Here is an 11883-nt window from a genome sequence, read left to right on the forward strand (position 1 = left end):
AAAGGTCACCGGGAACTGGATTCAAATCCGCAACGCGCTGTCAGGCTGGCATTGCGGCCTTGTGTGCCCGGACCACCAAGCCTGCAGCGTGGTGGGCCTTGAAATGTATTTCAACCCATTAAAACAATACAAGCGCCACTTCATGCTGCGGCCCGCGCTGCGAGCTTGTACATCTGCTTTTTTTGAACAACAAAAAAGTGAACTACAGATTTAGAAGGCATTTGTAGAATTGGGTTCAGATTTAATTTTCTAATAGCTTTAATTGTCTGTCTGTATGCTGTGGCCAAAATGGGGACTGCCCCATAGGTCGAACTCCCGTTGGGTCAGGAGGTTAAGTTTAGGGTTAGGGTTAGAGTTAGGCATAGTTTTACCGAGGTTAGGATTAGGGTTTGGGTTAGAGTTTGGTGGTCGATCTAAAGGGTGTTCGACCTAATGACATGTTACCGCTAAAATGATACTGTTACCTACTATGGAGACCATAAGAGCGACATGGTCTGAGGCCTTCATTCACTGACACATACGGCCATGTCTGTGGGGATCCTCTATTAACATCACATGATCATTGAATTAATGAGAAATCCTATTATCTCCCTGCATGGGTCTATTAGACATGTTTAGATGTTCCCACAGAGACCTCTCTAATAAATAGGGAATAGTTTGAATTTCTCCTTCTGTCCCTGGATGCAAATCCATGCATGTAAGCTTGTGCTATACTGTAACAATGCAAGCACGCACGCACACACCCTCCCACACACACAGACACACACACGAACACGTGCAGACACACACACACACACACACACACACACACACACACACACACACACACACGATTGCGTCCATGCGTGCATTTGTGCATTCATGTTTGCATGTGTTGATGCTTCTTTTCATTGCTTACAGTGAATATTCTCCCTGTGTCACAGAAGCTAAACTGTTTGTTTCTTTTAACATATTTTCACTTACAGAGTTAAATAATTTAAGTTAAAGTATTCAAGGTCTGTCAAACCTAGAGCCAACTGACCCCCAGGAGAGTTACCACGGCAGCACTTCAGTTGACACCTGCCCAAAGTAATGACACATGATGATAATATATTAAATGATATTATTACATTCAAATTAGGTTTCAAAGGACACATATGACATAAAGTTGTTCTCATGGACACTAAAGGTGACTAAGGTCTGAATTAGAAGTAAACTAATTGAAAGATTGTTTTTTCCAGGCCAGCATGATGCTTTTTACTTTCTTAAGTTTTCTCAAGGTACTGGTTTGGAACATAGTGAACTAACTTTTAGATATTCTGAGATTCTTTTACCTACATATGTAATACTTTCAGGCAAAGGACCTAAACATGTCTGCTATCATAAACCACTTCAAGTTTTTCATTTTATAAAACAGGTCATGAGTCCACCGAAAGTGGACGCTGTTCCGATGTTACATTTGAAGCCCACATGGGATTAATTGTAACAGCATGATTTACAAATGTAACACAGCTGAAGAACCGCATTAAACAAATCGTTTTTAGTTTAGCAACTCATTCATTGCTTAAGTAAAAGTATCAATACTGCAACATAGAAATACTTTGTTATAAGTAAAAGCCTGGAATTCAAAATGTACTTGAGTAAAAGTATTGTGTTGGCATCAGAATGTACTTCAAGTAGGGGAGAGCCGCATCAATTGTAACGCTTCATAATTGTAACAAGCACATTATCTCCTGATTGGTCAATGCCATCATGACGTCATCGCATCAGTTTGTGACCAGGGCCGTAATGAACGTCTCCAGGAAGTAAGAACTATTTGTATCCAGCCTAGACCGAGTTATTGCAGAAAAAATGGTATTTCTCAAAATGCGTAAAAACTTTCACCTTGAGTATCTTTGGTCTGCAAATCTTTTCTTTAATGTTGCGGAGATAAAATCTAGATGGCTGTCTGCATGTATCTGTTCTTCATTAGTTTACATCGTTTTAACTTGCTATGCATGTTAGTTCTGTTCTGTAGGCAACGTCAAAGCAGGGGTGCCAAAACGGTTCAATGAACACAATTTAACATGATAATATCATATTGAAATATTTGACATATTGGCCAATATTGTGTTCAGTCAGCTGACATTCAATTACAGTGTATTTTAAGTCAGATTAGGGATGTATAACATGTTGCATTAATCAAACTTGCTATTTATTTAGGTAATCAATGTATTTTCCCATGGAATTCACTCAAACGCTTAAACTGGTACATCTTGTAATATTTAATATTTTCCTAAAGTATGATATAGTATCTTATCACACCCGTGGTATGAAAACAATGTAAAAGAGTTGCTTGAATTAAATATAATTGATTTAAACAAAAGAATATTTGTTTATTAAGATTCTTTAGCTGTGTTACATTTGTAAATCATGCTGTTACAATTAATCCCGTGTGGGCTTCAAATGTAACATCGGAACAGCGTCCACTCTCGGTTTAATAACCCATGACCTGTTTTATCAAATGAAAAACTTGAAGTGGTTTATGATAGCAGACATGTGTAAGTCCTTTGCCTGAAAATATTACATATGTAGGTGAAAGAATCTCTGAGTAAAATATTGAAACGTGAAAAACGTTACAATCGTGCAGGCTCTCCCCTACCTAAAGTAATCTATCTATAAATGCGAGAAGTCTCTGCGTGTGTGTCTGTCTGTCTGTCTGTAATCCGCGTATCTCTAGGACCGTTCGTCCCACCGGCTTCAGATTCGCGTTCCCCGCCGCGGCACGGAGTGCAGTGCCGGGTCTCGACCCGACCCGACGCGCGGTTTTCCCGAACCGGCGCGAAACGTTCGGAATCTCCTTATGCGGGGTTGATTGTTGACATCAGGCTGTTCCGGAGGAAATCGGCGAAAGCTCTGACTCATTGTGACATCACTTCATAAAAGGCTCTGACATCACGTACGCCACATGAGTCAACAAAAAATCTCTGTGAGTGTGTATGTATGTATGTAATCCGCGTATCTCGAGAACCGTTCGTCCCACGGGCACGCGCGTTCTCCATATATGGGCATAAAATGAATGCCCCCATATGAGAACCGTTTGTCCCACGGGCACGCGCGTTCTCCATATATGGGCATAAAATGAATGCCCCCATATATGGGCATAAAATGGATTGCAGACAGACAGATACAGATATCTCCATATGACAGACAGATACAGATATCTCCATATATGGGCATAAATGGACACAGGCAGACAGATGGTCAAAACGGGTCCTATGAAAACAGGTATAATGGGGTTTGCATTAAAGGGCGGGGCATTCATTCCCTATTTACATTGTTCCGAGTTGGCCAGGTCGCCGACTAGACGCTGGGCCGCCCGAACGGCGGCCCAGCTTCTAGTTATTTTAAATAGCAGATCTACAACCTCACAAAGTGTTGCATGGCGGCACGCTGTGAGCTTGTAGATCCATTTTATGTGTCACCAAAAGCAGCACTACTCTGCCTTCACCCGATGACAACTCCAAAAGAACTACATGGCCAAAATCCACATCCACTTCCTCCTCTAGTGGAACTGCCCACTTCCCACAAAGCATTGTGGGAAATTGATTCTTTTTTGGGAGAGACTTTGATCCAACTTTGAAAGAGCAAAGATCATGCACAGAGCAAATGTTCTTAATATATGATTGAGGCCTTAGATTAATGAATTTGGACTTTCCTTTGTTCCAGCTATATGTAGGTGGGGCCACCAGAGGGCAGCAAATTACATGTCTCGCTAGATGTCTGGCTGACATCTCACAGTGATCTTGTCTGTTGTCACCCAGACAAGTCCTGCTCCAGACTGTCACGTGAAGTGAATAATGTGTGCCAATAATACATATTATATCTGCCAGTCAGCAGTGTGCATGTGCGCACCTGTGTGAGTGAGTTGTGGTTGAGTGGTAGATCAAAGTAAAAATATATTACTTAATCTAAATAGATGTGCACACAGACCAAGCCATGGTGGCTTACTGCAGTTAGTTAGCTGCATTAGTATATAGTCTGGCCAAGCCAGGCTACCTTGGTGTGGCCCTGGACAGTCAGCTCTCATTCATTGCACACATTGCAGAATCCTGTAGGTTCACACTGCATAACATTCAAAAGATCAGACCCTTCCTCACCCAGGAGTCAGCCTCAGCCCAGCTCCTTATCAGACATCCATCATATTAAAACTTGACTATCTGTGTCCTTTACTGGCCTCCTGGCATGTGCATTACTGTAAGCCCTCTAAATGATCCAGAATGCTGCAGCACGCTTTGTCCTCAACAGGGTCATGCACATGTTTCCTCATATGCAGTTGGAGGGGGTACAGCATTATATGGGTATAAAGCTTTTTGAAACAAATACAGTAGGCGGGTGGGCTCAAGACCGGATCTGAGCACTGGCATTTGGTAATTTTAATTTTTTGTAACTGCTGTTTGTTATCATGTATGTATTTGTTATGTTTATATATTGTAAAACAAAACAAAAACACAAAGCAAATGTAGCAGATCTTCAGTAAGTGCTTGTAGATCTGCGCATTTTTATGCTTCTGTGCCACACTAGTTGTATGATCAAGTTTCATTTAGCTTTCTGTCCAACAGCAACAATATATTGTTCATATTAGGCAGTAGAGGAGGAGGGATGCTGGTGTATCAGGTCAGGTGTGTGTGCCTCATATGGCTGATAGCGCCAGTGGGCAGGGGGGGGGGGGGCTAGTGGGACTGAGTTACTAGGGCCCAAGGTGGAGGGGCCTTCATTATTTTATACTTTAGCTATTGAAAAATAGCTGAAGATATACCATCTCACAGCGCGGCACCGAGTGTCACGCTGCGAGCTTATAGATCTGCTATTTTTGAAAAGTCGTGAAAATGTGTGCAAATCTTTGAATATATGTATTTTTAAGCGAACATTTGTTACTGAGGTGCAAGGTGGTCTGCGTGGGCCCCCCCACGCAGACCACCTTGCACCTCCCCCGTGCATCTGTGAAATCGTCCCATAATGGTCGTGACCTTAAAGTAGTTCACCCCCAAAATGACTTTTTTTCTATTGATTACTCATGCCATGGAGACTTGAGTTCAATAATATTTTTTGATTTTTGTCATTACTAAGACAATAATTTGATTACACAAAAATGAAAGTCATTTTGGGGGTAAACTACTCCTTTAAGCTCACGGATGCCCCCCTAAGCCATTGAGTCCTGCCGCTGGCCCCACTTTGTGGATCACTATAAAGTACAGCAAGCCCTCTTCATGTGTCAGGGTTTTTTTCTGTCTAATGTCTACATTCCTACTGTAACATCGTTATCGTCCTGCATGACCAATGCAGCTCCTGTGGAATGAAAATAAATTAGATTGAGTCTAAACTGGTTCAAAATGACTCTACTTGGCACTCTCTGTATGTCCATGGGTTACAGGAAACACTTTTAAACAATCTCCCTCTCTTATTTTAGGCTCTGCATGGGAGGTTTTCTCGTCTTTTAAAACCCACAAAAAGAATTCTGCGGTCAAGCTCAAAATGGTCTGTTTAACACACACCTGCACACACTGGGAGGGATGGGACAGAGAGAGGGGGACACAGACAGACAAACAGACACACAGACAGACAGACAGACAGACAGATAGACAGACAGACAGACAGACAGACAGACAGACAGACAGACAGACAGACAGACAGACAGACAGACACACAGACAGACAGACAGACAGACAGACAGACAGACAGACAGACAGACAGACCTTTTTTTTTGGCCTTTTGTGTTGTCCATTTTTGAGGGCACAAGGGCCAAATGCCAGGGCAGAAAGGCCATCAAATAAGACAAGATTTCAGTCCATTGTAATAATTAATTGAATTTAAAGAGTAAGGATTATGACAAGAAAGAGACACTGTTGTCTACATATTTACAAGAAATACACTCTGGGGTCTACATATTGACACGAAAGAGACAGGTGTCTACATATTGACAAGAAAGAGAAACTAAAGTGTCTGGGGGTGCGATGTTGGTGTAGTGGTTAGTGCATATGCCCTTCATCTGGTTGAGTGGTTCACTCCCTGCCCAGGAAGACATCAGCAAGGGGGAGAAGACGACAGCCACCTCATGGCCTCAAGAAATCTTGTGAAATAAAATGTCGCCAACCAATCATCAAGGACGATGATACACGAAAGAAGAAGACGCTGGTGTCTACATATTTACAAGAAATACACTCTGGTGTCTACATATTGACAAGAAAGAGACAGGTGTCTACATATTGACAAAAAAGAGAAACTGGTGTCTACATATTCTATTGACAAGAAAGAGACGGTGGTGTCTATACAGGAGAAAGTGGTACTACATTTAGCTGGGGCATCAAGGCCACTGTGGCCTCGGCATGCCATTTGTTTGAGAGGCACAACGCCAAACTGAGGGGAAACAACGGATAACATATCTCCATATTCTAATATGATATTCTAATATACATATTCTATTGTATTTTCTTTTATAAATTAACTATTTGATCATACTACAGCATCACACAAAAGTATCAAAAGTAGCAGATCCAGGGACGTGCTGGCCATTGGGAAAAGCGGGAAAACTCCCGAACGGGCGGTCCATTCCCGGCCGGTCCAGGCCAGCCATTAAAAAAAATGGCCATCCCACAAAGTAAATATAACTCATGTAATTGGCCCACTGGCTTGTCTCTCATGATCTGAAATGGACAATCTTTGAGTAGCAGCAGCGCTATAGAGAGAGAGATCTCTCTATAGCGCTGAGTAGCAGCAGCCCACAGAGCCAGCAGATTGGCCCCTCTGGCTTGTCTATCATGTGAATACCGGCCCACTACTCCCTAGCTTCCTTGACTACTCCTGGATGGTCTACATACAGATACAGTACATCATTAGACTCTCTTTATACCAGAAAAATGATGAGACCTAAAATCACAGTAACCGTTCATCGGTTAGTATTTGGGGCTTAGCAGCACGTCCGGAAGGTGAAAAAATATGGCACACGGCCATGCAATGAGGGCCTCTCCAGCTCCTTTTCCCGGGCTGAATCAGGGGCCCAACACGTCCCTGAGCAGATCTGCAAGCTCGAAACGCGGCGCGAAGCGACGCTTTCAGATCTGCTACTTTTGCCATGAAAAGTAACAGTTTTGGACATGTGAGGTTTCCACCCGACAGAGACGATATAGTACCTAAAACAGATATGAAATGCAAAGGATTCTGTAAGTGTTAATAAAAGTGTTTGATAATTTCATTTTAATTCAAGTTGAATGTATGAACACATTAAAAATATACTGTATATCAAGCATAATTAAGAGTGAATCTAATTAGCATTATTATTAAAACCTCATTCGAGACAGATATTTTCTAATTTTCCTTTTGAAAATAGAAATGGGTTTATCTTGGAGACACAAAACGTACCCACAATTCTGCCATGATCCATACAGTAGGTCCTATACCGGTATATACCATACTGCAGGGGTGGCATAGCTCAGGGGTAGAGAAACCGTTATTAGAGCACGAAGGGTTCCCTAAGGGTTCCCAGTTCGAATCCGGGCTCCCCCTGAGTTAATGTCGAAGGGTCCATGGGCAAGACTCTGAACCCCACATTGCTCCCGGTGAGCAGGTTGGTGCCTTGCATGGTTTCCTCTGCCACCGGTGTATGAATGTGTGCGTGAATGGGTGAATATAATGCACAATCTCTGTAAAGCGCTTTGGATAAACGCGCTATATAAATGCACCATTTTTTTTTTTTTTTTTTTTAATTTTTTTACTGCAGGGTTTCCCAAAGTGGGTGCCATGGCACCCTATAAGGTGCCGTGACGCAAGTCCAGGGGTGCCTCAAAAAACGTTGATAATTTGGAATTTATAGATATCACTTCAGTTTGACCACTTACACTCAAGGGGAACACACACACACCGGCTGCGAACAGCGTGCGTCAAATCAGCTGCCCCCATTATTTTCAATGAACCTATACCCACACCGGCAGCGTCAGACACTCCCGATACACTTCCGCCACTGTTTTATTTCCAGGCTGCCGCACGGTGAGAAATGTGCACAGCCTGTCCGCTGCCGGTGTTTGTTCTAGAGTTCTAAACAGGCCTTAATTTTGAGGCCCAACCTTAACTGGGACAACCTAATTAGTAACCATAATAATTAGTAGGGCCTCGGGGCTGGCCCGAGGCCCTACTGGGTCGGATTGGGTCGGGTAGAGTCGGGTTCGGGAAGAATTTGAGAACTATATCACAGAGTAAAAGTAATATAAATAATAATAAAAAATTATAAAAAAAAAAAAAAAAAAAAAAATCATTGAGCCCGAGGCCCTGCCCAGCCCAACTAATTAGCATACATTTTAGTCGAAAATGTCGGGTCAGGTAGAGTCGTGTTCGGGCAGAATTTGAGAACTCTAGCTGTGTTCCCCTTTAGTAAAACAGACCTGAGTTGCACTGTACTTGGTGCGTTCTTTTTCAGCCTATATACTGTACATGTACACCAAGTGTCTGCATCGAAAATAGCAATTCTATAAGCTTGTAGATCGTCTATTTTTGGTGAATGTTCCCCCAGAATAGGGATTAAGTGGCCAAAGTATAAAGGTTATTTTCAATCTGTCCTATAATGGAAACTCTCTCAAGTTTTCCATGTGACTGTACTGTATCTTATGGGGAAGGATTTACATAATTTGACATAAATGTAAGGGGCTTTAAAGTAACCATGTCATTCAGGGGTGCCGTGGATGAAAACAGCAAATTACAGGGGGTGACCTGAGCCAAAAATGTTTGAGAACCTCTGCCGACCGTACAGCAATGTACAGCCTCAGCATTGTCAGATTTCCTGTTTGCGACCAGCGCAGAAATGATGATCAAAGGAGGAGCTGTGGTCTGTACACCACCATCAGTAACAGTAAAGTCTGAGTTTCCTATCACCAAGCTAGCTGCAAGAAACTATGAGTCTATGCATAACCTTACTTAGGCCTTCAGCCTGTCAACACCAGTTCATATAAATCACATGCCATGCAACCCTTCCACAGAACTAACTGCCAGCAGTCAACAGATAAAAAACAACAACAACAACAAAAAACAACAACAACAACAACAACAACAACAATGCCTTGTTGTTGTTGGCAACAACAATGCCAACACGTGCCTTTTCCAAGGCACGTTAATGCTGCATTCACAGACAGTCCAGTCATTTTGTCAATCAAAGACGTATAGTTCCATCAACTTTGGAAACTTCCTCCTGTTAATACCAAATGTCTGACGCATTTCCTCATCATTGGTGACATTAACACGAAAGCACATCATAACCCACACCAGCTGATGAATCAGATGTCAGTGGTGATGGTGATGATGAATAAATGACACATCTTCACCAGTGATGGTGGGCTGCTGGATCAGCGGGCAGGACGTCAACATACTCCTCTGGATCCTCTGAGTCAGGAACATCTACGGGACACAGAGAGACAGAGCGTGGGCCCTTTTAGTTTTCTTACACACACCACTGACTGTGAGGAACAGATAAACATGCAGCATAACAAAACCAACATGATAACTGAAATGACCACATGCTAAATGTGGGGTGTTTCATGTTACATTTGTGCATGCGTGCAGTTGTGAATGCACGAGTGCATGAGTACACTACATCTCAGATAATGTAAATAATGTACTTTTTACTTCACATACGGTATACTGTATATATATAGTCCATTTGAAAATAGCAGATCTACACGCTCACAATGCATTGCGATGGGACGCATTGTGAGCTTGTAGATCAGCTATTTTCTACAATTTCTTTACTTGCGGAATGGAACATTCTGCACAATGTGTACTTTAACTTTTGGTACGTTAAGTATATTTTGATGCCGATACTTTCGTACTTTTACTCAAGTACAGTTTGAATATGTGACTTCTACTTGTAACAGAGTATTTCTGCATTGATTGATTGAAGACTTTAGTAGTAGTTTGCATAGGGAAGGTACAGTTTCATGACGGTACAGTTCACTGGTACAAGGTCAACTAAAGGGGATCCTAGAAAGCTCTTCAGCTTTTTTACACAGGAAACCTTTATGTATCTCATATAACATTGAATGAATGACCCTAAAACGGATAGAGCACTATTGGAACTTAAGTAAGAGACGTGAGCAAGTTTTCCCCCAAACTGTGGAATAAACTCCCTGTCGCTCTTAGAACGACTGACTCACTCCCTAGCTTCCCCGTGGCCTGAAGACTCACCTCTTCAGACTCCACCTAAGCCCATAGCACTTACCATAGCACTCGCATACCCTCAATGACCATACATGAAAGCTATAGCATTTATATAAATGTTTTTTTTACTGATTAGGTGCTTGGTCTACCTACGTTATCTTTTCTAGATTGATATTTCTATGCAATTATTGTATTGATGTTGATGTATTGATGTTTTATCTTGCTCATTGTATTGATGTATTACCTTGCTTATTGTAAGTCGCTCTGGATTAAGAATGTCTGCTAATTGCCTAAACTGTAAGTGTAAACTGTTTTCTACCACTGAAGCTTGCGCCTTCCCATTCAGTAAGTAAAGGAACGTCATGCCATGCGTGTCAATCATGCAGTAACAGGTGACATACTTGCATAAAGTTCAGACTCGTCGTCGACCAGAGACTGCAATTGTCCGAGCTGCTCCCGTGTCCTCTCTACCTCTTCATCAACTAATCTGTGGGGTGGGGGCTCTTGCATTCTGGGTGGGGGCTCTTGCATCCTGGGTGGGGGCTCTTGCATTCTGGGCCGGGGCTCTTGCATTCTGGGCCGGGGCTCTTGCATTCTGGGCAGGGGCTCTTGCATTCTGGGCAGGGGCTCTTGCATCCGGGGTGGGGGCTCTTGCATTCTGAGCGGGCGGGCTCTTGCATCCTGGGTGGGGGCTCTTGCATCCTGGGTGGGGGCTCTTGCATCCTGGGTGTGGGCTCTTGCATTCTGGGCAAGGGGGGGCTCTTGCATCCTGGGTGCGGGGGGCTCCTCTATTCTGGGTGGGCGGATCAGCAGTTCAGTCTTCCTCTTGACGCCATGTCTCAGATGCATGGCCAGGCCCTGGTCCTTCATCTTGAAGTGGTGGATCAGATCGTCCAAGGTCTTGAAGAATCTCTCCTCCACGCCTGCTGCTGTCTACAAAAAAAGAAGAGAAAAACACTGCAGCATAAAATAAATTGCATGGAAATGTTTGTTGTTGGCCTATTGTTATATGCACTGTTATAATGTATGTGCTACAACATTGACTCTCAAGTGTCTTGTGATTAGTGTATGTCTTGGCAAGCATACAGTGTAAGGTCCAAATATATTATAGGTGTCGAAATTTAGCGCGAGTTAACTCAAAATCCTTTTAATGCAGATATTTTTTTTAACGTGCGATTAACACAGTGATGTTGGAGCCTCAGTGCGGTCACCACTGAGGAAGCGAATGCACAACAGACAGTCAGTGTCTGTGAGATGCGGCAAGCAGCAGAGCTAGTCATAGTCTAGTATGAGACCCCATAACTTAATGTGTGAGACAGACAAAACGGCGGCGATTTTTGCAGCAGACAACCACAATCACAACTACAATATTACCGCTGACGGCGTCACAGCAAATACCGAAGCGTTGAAACGGCACATCTGTAGACAGCGCGAGCTCCAGACACACAGGCTCCCAAGAACAGGAGCGCACCACCTTGTACACGAGCACAAAGTAGCCTACGTCCTTTATACAGTGCTCCCCAGACCCCCGCACCAACACGCTAACAGTGACCACCAAATGCATGCAACAATAGCCAGAGAACCCACATAGCAAACAGGTTTGGCCCAATTCCAGCTGAAATCCGGCAGGTCTGGCTGACTATGCCTTGTGTGCCACACATCTCCAACGAGTCATCACAGTGTCTCTACATCATAACATAACAGCTGGTTTCTCACTTTCTCATA

Source organism: Nannobrachium achirus (assembly GCF_963921795.1).
Source record: "Nannobrachium achirus genome assembly, chromosome: 21".
Lineage (NCBI taxonomy): Eukaryota > Metazoa > Chordata > Actinopteri > Myctophiformes > Myctophidae > Nannobrachium > Nannobrachium achirus.